Source organism: Chenopodium album, chromosome 10 (assembly GCF_948465745.1).
Source record: "Chenopodium album chromosome 10, dcCheAlbu1.1, whole genome shotgun sequence".
NCBI lineage: Eukaryota > Viridiplantae > Streptophyta > Magnoliopsida > Caryophyllales > Amaranthaceae > Chenopodium > Chenopodium album.
Window position 1 is genome coordinate 37,047,919 of NC_137843.1, and position 8,012 is coordinate 37,055,930.

Genomic DNA, 8,012 nt, shown 5'->3' on the forward strand with positions numbered 1-8,012 from the left:
GGGGGTGATTGGAGGTGGTTGCTGCGGGCCGCTGAGTTCGGTGGTTAATTGCGGCTGGTGGTTTTGGTTGCAGGTTGGTGGTGTTTGCGTGGGTTTTGGCTAGGGGCAGAGGTGAGGGAAGCAGGGAAATTGTGAGTTGTGGAGCAGGGGAGATGTGTTGTGGGTTTATTGTGTGGTGGAGGTTAAGGAGGGGTGTGGTGATGGATACGAGCAAAGGGGCAGTAACTTGATGCTTTACATATGACTCAACATCGAGAATCCGAAATTGATTTGAACTTGAAAATCGAGCATCGACCCGAACACGCCTACAACCAAGAACAAACACAAGGGTAGGATATAAAATAAAATAATAAAATAAAACACAGTAAATTAAAATAAAATATAAAACTAAAATAATATGAAAACAAGAGAAAAGAGAAATTAATAACTAAAATTACGAAATTAAACTAAAAACTAATAAAAATGCAAAAATACTCAAAATAAAGACCAAATAAGAAACATAAGAAAAAGAGAGAAAATAAAGCCTAAAACTAGGAAAATTATTAGAAACTAAACCAAAAAATAAGCATAAAAATACCCTAAAAGTGACAGAAAAGTCACTTATCAATATACTAGGAATTTATCCTTGTTCATTTTTAAGATATTCTTGGCCGCAGTCCAATGTGCCTCTCCTAGGTCTGATTGGTATCGGCTCGTAGCTCTCAAGGCATACGATACATCTGGCCTACTACATATCATGGCATACATGATAGATCCAATAAGCAAAGCATATGGAATCTGATTCATCCTTTTCCCGCTCATCAGGTCTCTTTGGACACTACTTCTTACTTAGGGTTATGCCATGTGACATGGATAGTAACCTCTCTTGGCCTCCCCCATGTTGAATCGAGCCAATACTTTATCAATGTAAGTACTCTGGCTCTATCCAATCATCCTCTTAGATCTATCCTTGTAGATCTTGATGCCCAATATGTACTGAGCCTCTCCCATGTCTTTCATTGAAAAACATTTTCCAATTAAGTCAGGCCTTTACAGACTCCAGCACCGGAGTGTTATTTCCAACGAGTAACATGTCATCGACATATAAGACTAGGAAGACGATGTTACTCCCACTGACCTTCTTGTAAACACAAGACTCATCTGGATTCTTGATAAAGTCAAACTTACTGACGGCTTCATTGAATCGCAGTAACTAACTTCTGCTAGCTTGCTTTAGCCCATAAATAGACTTTTTAAGCTTGCATACACTACTGCAAATCCCTTAGTTTTTCTACGCTTTTGCCTTGACGCTGAATATAAGCTGTCCGCATAAAATTTAGGTTCCGTTTTTTCTCGACGCTTTTCTGAGTCGTAATATTGTATGGACAACAAAAAGCGTCAAAAAAATCTCATGCACGTGACTCAATGGCAGTATGATATTTCAGATCAGAATATTACGACTAACAAAAGAAAGCAGGGCAATAAAAATACGCAATTAAAAATTAAAACAGCTTGCTCCCACTCGCCGCCACAGACCCATCTCTCTCTCAATTTCTCCCAAAACCTAATTACTCCGTACCTTCTATCATCATCCATACAATCTCATCTCCTAAAACCACTTGTAATTCAGAGATTTTAGCTTAAACTTGTGGAAAAATTGTTCATCTGCTTGTTATTTTTTTCAATTCCCGGTAATGTTCTCATAAATTTCCTTGCTTTTATGTAGTTTGAATGTTTTATCGTTCAAATTAGGTATTTATATTGATTTACTGTTCTGAAATTGTCTTGAATTATTAGTTATTGTATAGTAATCGGTCATTATTAGTATCAAATTAAGGGTTTGATTCAATTGGTGTGTTGGGTGCAGGCAAGGGGAATTGATAACATTTTCGTTTGTTTATATTTCATTAGTTTGGGTTGTTGGTGTCGATTTTTGTATATTTCGCACTACCTCCACCCTCACCTCCCACACTCGCACCGACATCAGCGTATGCCACCACATGTGCCGTAAGTCCTCTTCCCTTACACATTCTCTGATTCTGTTGATTCCAATTATATTAAGATTGGATCTTATTCAGTTATTAATTTTTAATTTTTAATGTTTTTTGACATTGTATATTGGTGGTAGGTTGAATAAGAGCATTAATTATGCCGTCAAAGTAGCAAGATTTGGCGAGGATGCATGCAAATCTAAGCTTAAGAGGTGTTGAAGAATTTGTTAGGCTATTAGTCACTATGGGCCCTAAGGTAAGCTTATTTGGATTGTTTTTTTTTTTTTTTTTTTTTTTTTTGTCATTAATATTGATTTAAGATCTTCTAATTATTTATTATAGTTTAATTTTGTTAGGAGATTTGATTATAATTAAAGGATCTGATTATAATTGATATGCCTGTTATTTCTTTCTATGCCATGGCTAATCATTTTAATATGCTTGTCTGCCTGACAGAATGTTGGTGCTGTTACGTCAACATCTACTCGTACCCAATTTACAAAGCATTTGCTAAGGGTGAGAATATTGGAGATGTTACTGCTAAAGGCGAATATGTTGGCAACATTGCAGATCTGGTATGCTCTGTGCTGTGGTTCATTTTAATGCTTCTTGCACTTTAATAATCAGAAGTATGGGAATATGCTCCAGTCCTTTTTAGTGATATGAATACGAAGTATATCTTTGTCGTCATGCCTGCAGTTTGTTGCTTATGCAATTCTTTGATACCTTTTTATTTTTGCTTTAAGATCTCAATTTGTTTGATAAAATTACTGCATACAGCTCATATTGTGCAAATTGATCTATTATATTCTCCTGTATCAAGAGTTGGATAAATCTCTTTGCATAACTCCATGAGCTTTATTGTATCTTACAAAGAGATTATGTACCACTCAGAGGAGCAGTAACATTCTTTAAAATTCCATGTAGATAGAAACCCGATTTAGTGTTCAAATATACTTAAAAACTAGCAGCTGTGAAACGTCTTGCTGCATGAGCCTAAAACTCTAAAAGTGGAGCCCTGATCAAGCTGTTATTTTATGTGGACAAAATTATTGGGTGATTATTGTTCAAGTTATTATGTAACAGGATCCTGTCATTTTGGAATAAATACAGAACTGCAAATCTACATTAATAGCTATGAGAGTTACATAGCAATATAGCATTACTTGCTGATGACAGATTTTGAGCCTGAGCATCTAAGAATGCGAAAACCAGAGTTTCCATGTTAGTCGTGAAGCTTAATTTCTATCTAATAATCATATTATCATATTAATCAGTTAAAGTATTTTGGGATCTTGAAGAATTGTTGTTGCTGAGCCTTTCATTGTGGTGTTTGCCGAATTTTTTTAGTGACCTTTTAATTGTGAAGACAAAGAAAAGGATAAGGGAGAGAGAAATCTGACGCTAGATTGCATGACTAAGTTTATTGAGCAGGGGTGCTGTTATGGTGCAGGGATCAAGGTATTTTTTTTGAGGGATCAAGGGATCAAGGTATACCTAGGTTTATGATTTTGGGTAAGTGTTACATTATTTTTGTTTCAATTGATTTTGTACTCCAATTCTTTCTGAGTAATAAATGCTTAATGTATATCTTTGCGATATTTAGTTTATAAAATTAATAGGAAAAATCGAGTTTATAAATCCCAACTTTAGGCGGTTTACTATGAAAAATCCCAACTATGCATTATCCCTTGAAAATCTCAACTTTGATACCCATCTTCTTTTAAAGATCCCAGATGACCGGTTACCTGAAAAGAAGGTTAACTCTTTTTTTTTAAAAAAAAAAAAAATTGCCACTTGTCAGAATTTTAGTGGTCCAAAAAATAAAATTAATTGTTTTTTTTAAATCTGATTTATTCAAAAATAAAAAAAAAATTAAAAAAAAAACCAATCCAGCCCCCACCAACCATCCCGGAAAACACCCCACCCCACCCCGCCGGAAAATCGGCCCCCACCCCCGAAAACCCCTCCATTGCCGGAAAACGACGCCCAACCCTCCCCCACCCTCGAAACCCACCCCTTTCCCTCCCCCTCACCCTTGCAAAACCCTCCCACCCTAAACCGGAAAACACCCCCTCCCAAAACCCCCACCCTCGAAATCGCCCCCCCTCCCAAAACCCCCACCCTCGAAATCGCCCCCCCTCCCTTCCCCCCACCCCTGAAATCGACCCCCTCCCGGTGGGTCGATTTCAGGGGTGGGGGAGGGTGGGGGGGGGGGAGATTTTGAGGGTGGAGGTTTTAGGAGGGGTGTTTTCTGGTTTAGGGTGGGAAGGTTCCGCGAGGGTGGTGGAGGGGTGGGCGCCGTTTTCCGGCAGCGGGGGAGGGGTTTTCGGGGGTGGGGGGCAATTTTCCAGCGGGGGTGGGGTAGGGGTAGGGTGTTTTCCGGGAAGGGGGTGGCAGCTGCTTTTATTATTATTAATTTTTTTTGAATTTTTTAGTTTTTTTTTTTGAATTATTTTATTTTTTTTGAACAATCCCGTGTTGACACGTGGATGTAACTTGAAGTAAAAGGTTTGGTGAGCTGTTGGGATCCTTAAAAGAAAATGGGTATCAAAGTTGGGATTTTTGAGGGATAACGAATAGTTGGGATTTTTCATAGTAAACCGCCCGAAGTTGGGATTTATAAACTCCATTTTTCCAAATTAATATGAATTTTTTATTTCTATTTTTTTTTCTTTGATGTAATTTATTATTGGTGATTTTTGCAACACCTGATTCTTGAGGTGGATTGTCTGAATCTTTATCATAAGCTCAAGAAGGGTTCTTGTGAGCTGTCTGCAGTGGGCACTATTACTGTGATATTGATTTGCATTAATTGTGTTCAAATACTGCGTTTGTTTTAACTATATATGCTGCTTGTTTAATTTGGAGTGCTTGCTTGGTCCATTGTTTCCGCTCCCTATATTCCTATTATTATGAACTTTTATTAATTTTGGGTTGTGTTTTGCTTTTGTTACGATAAAATTTGTATTTTTGGGTTGATTCATGAATGGTGAGGATTTGAAAGAAGGGGGTGGTTTCTAGTTATTGCTTTAAAGTCTTTGGTGTGGTTTCTTTTTGAATCATTGTAATTGGTATTCGTATATATTACTAATTCAATTTCTGTCATTAGTTGAAATGACTGATGCTGTTCTTGTTGCAGGACGCTGATCACACTGTTGTCGACCTTGCTACTGTTTCTGCGCAATGTTGTTGCTGTTGTTTTTGATTCCCGATGATGTTGTCAGTATTCCTAGGACAACAATGATGCTACTGTTTCTGCACAATGTTGTTGCTGTTGTTTTTGATTCCCGATGATGTTGTCAGTATTCCTATGACAACAATGATTGGTCACAATAAGAACTTTGCTTTATGCCCCCTTGTAAGCAGATTCAGGAGCAGCTAAATTGGAGATTGATTGAAGTTTTATTGTAAAGAAATGAGCAGATTTGTTCCACAACAACTAGTCAAGAATAAAGTATAAGTTAGAATTATATCTTTAGTAATAGAAAAACTCATTACTATTAGATATTGAACATTAACAATAAATATATTTATATGCAATAAAAAAAATTTGGCCTAATTTTGCTGTGTATATATTGGTAATTAATACTTGTAAACTAGTAATAATTTTTAGTGGGAAATATTTTTTTTAAAATTGTAATCTAGATATTTTTGTAAAGAGTATGGACAAGAAAAAGCGTCCCTAACAAAGAAAATATAAACAGAAAAAAGCGTCGGCAAAATACTTAGGAAAATTTGTAAATTGCAGCTATTTAAATTTCGTATTTTGTAAATTGCAACCATTTAAAAAAAAAATTGCAAATTACAGTCTAAAAGTTCGTATAAATTGTAAAGTGCAGCTCGATTCAATTTTTTCATCGGTTTACAAGTCGAAAAATCTTCTATTAAGGCTTTAGAGGCCATTTTATCCCTTAACTACTTGAATTGAGCTCGGAATTAGCAAAAAAATAACGCAAGTGCCGCATTTTGCGTAACAAAAATGTATCGATTTGTGGGAAACTGTAAAAATAAGACACTTACGTTATTTTTTTGCTAATTCAGAGCTCAATTCGGGCTCTTAAGGACTAAAATGACCCCTAAAATCTTAAACGAAGATTTTTCGACATGTAAACCGATGAAAAAGTTTAATCGGGCTGCAATTTACAATTTATACGAATTTTTGAGCTGCAATTTGCAATTTTTTTTAATGGCTGTAATTTGCAAAATACGAACTTTAAATGGCTGCAATTTGCAAATTTTCCCAAATATTATTGTAAATTAGTAGGTATTTTAATGCAAATTGATCGATCGTTTGGGACTAAAATTAGGCCAAAAGGGTCAAAGTTTTGGGACAGAGGGAGTACAATTATATTAGCTATAAATAATGCAAGATAAAAAAACTAAAAACATACAAGTAGATAATTTAATTTATTTCGTCAATTCAATGTGTCGAAAAGAGATAAAAGCATTAAGTATTTTTTTTATTATTTTTTTTACAATAGTTCAAATTATTATTATTATTATATAAAATAATTAAATCAATAATTTTATCGATCAATTTTACCCTTGTAAAGTTCAGTTTCTAATCACGTCAATGCTGCTTGATGTGTAATGATGGACAAAATAATTGATTGTTCGTGGCAGCTTATAGTGATCTACTCTCTAGATTGATTCGATAGATGATACTCCTAACATTACCGTCGTTGCCTTTGTGGGAAATCCAATGCTAGACATCTAGGTACATATCGGGGCGTGTATATGACTATATGAGTATATAAACAAATCCAGGGTTCAACAATTATTTAACCTTTTAATTGTGTTAATTCATTTCAAAAATTGTGTTAATTCTTTATTATGATAGAATAATATAAAAAATAAAATTTGTCAAAAATAATACAACAATTGAACGGTCCGTAAAAAGTAAGTCAAACTTTTAATTATTTCTGGATAGTGCAACTTTTTAAAGATATCCGCTTTAAACAAGTTATACTACCTGCAACCTTAATGACCCGTTAATTTATTTATTTTTTTAATTTATTTATTTTTTTTTTTTATAATACACTAGTTTAGTGCCCCGGGCGATGCTCGGGTTGTTTATTAATAAGTTAAACATTATATATATATATATATATATATAAATATATATATATATATATATATATATATATATATATATATATATATATATATATATATATATATATATATATATATATATATATATATATTATAGATTTATATACTATATACTCTTGGATTTGCTACTCATGGATTACTGATAATCATATTTGTAAAATAAAAAATGTATTACCATCGCTCATAAAGTTTTGATTATATTGACTCTTAGAGCATCTCCAATGGAAAGCTACAATGCTTTGTAGCTTGCTTTTTCACATCAATTTTTAAGCTATAACACTTTTTAGCAACAAATTTTTCCAATGGTAAGCTACAATATCTTGTAGTTTGAAAAAAATAAAATTTTAAAAAAATTAATAAATAATTGTACACATGTTACAATATAAGTGGAGTTTATTTTAATCAAGCATGTAGCTTGTTTGGGCTACAGTTGCTTGCATGTAGCTCAATTTTCTGTTCTCCAATAGTAAGCATGTAGCTAAAAATTTTATTTATATTGCAAGCAAGTACTTACAATTGAACCATTGGAGGTTCTCTTAGAGCCTTAGTAAGTTGCGTGTTTTTTTATTTTTTATTATTTATTTATTTCTTAAATATATAAAACATTCAATTCTCCTAGTACATTTACATATTTTTTTTTCTTCTCTAATCCCACATTTTATCTCACTTAAGCCAAATCCTAAATATATATATATATTTTTTTTATCATAATAAAAAATGTTAATAAATTTATCGAAATTTGCTAATTTATAATCATACGTGTCAAAAGAACCCGTAATTGTGAAGTACAATATAACAATTGTTTCAGGGGTTTTTTGGAATCCCTCGGGATACTGGTCACGCTTCTACCGGCAACGAGACTCGGACACCTGCAAAACACGAATATCCCGGTGATGGAATATTCGCCTCCGACGGTTAAGTTAG

The 8,012-nt window shown here is 34.0% G+C and overlaps 1 long non-coding RNA gene across 4 annotated transcripts; it reads left to right on the forward strand.

The window, feature by feature from the left end:
• The first annotated feature begins 1,429 nt into the window (after nucleotides 1-1,429).
• Nucleotides 1,430-5,532, forward strand: LOC145563905 (uncharacterized). 4 transcript variants are annotated; one of them, XR_014094674.1, is made up of 6 exons: nucleotides 1,430-1,670; nucleotides 1,847-1,986; nucleotides 2,108-2,226; nucleotides 2,427-2,545; nucleotides 3,405-3,485; nucleotides 5,113-5,532. It is a non-coding gene; the product is annotated as an uncharacterized LOC145563905 (long non-coding RNA). The 4 variants fall into 4 exon arrangements; XR_014094673.1 differs by having other exon boundaries at nucleotides 1,446-1,670; nucleotides 3,424-3,485; XR_014094671.1 differs by lacking the exon at nucleotides 3,405-3,485 and having other exon boundaries at nucleotides 1,445-1,670.
• Nucleotides 5,533-8,012: the final 2,480 nt, after the last annotated feature.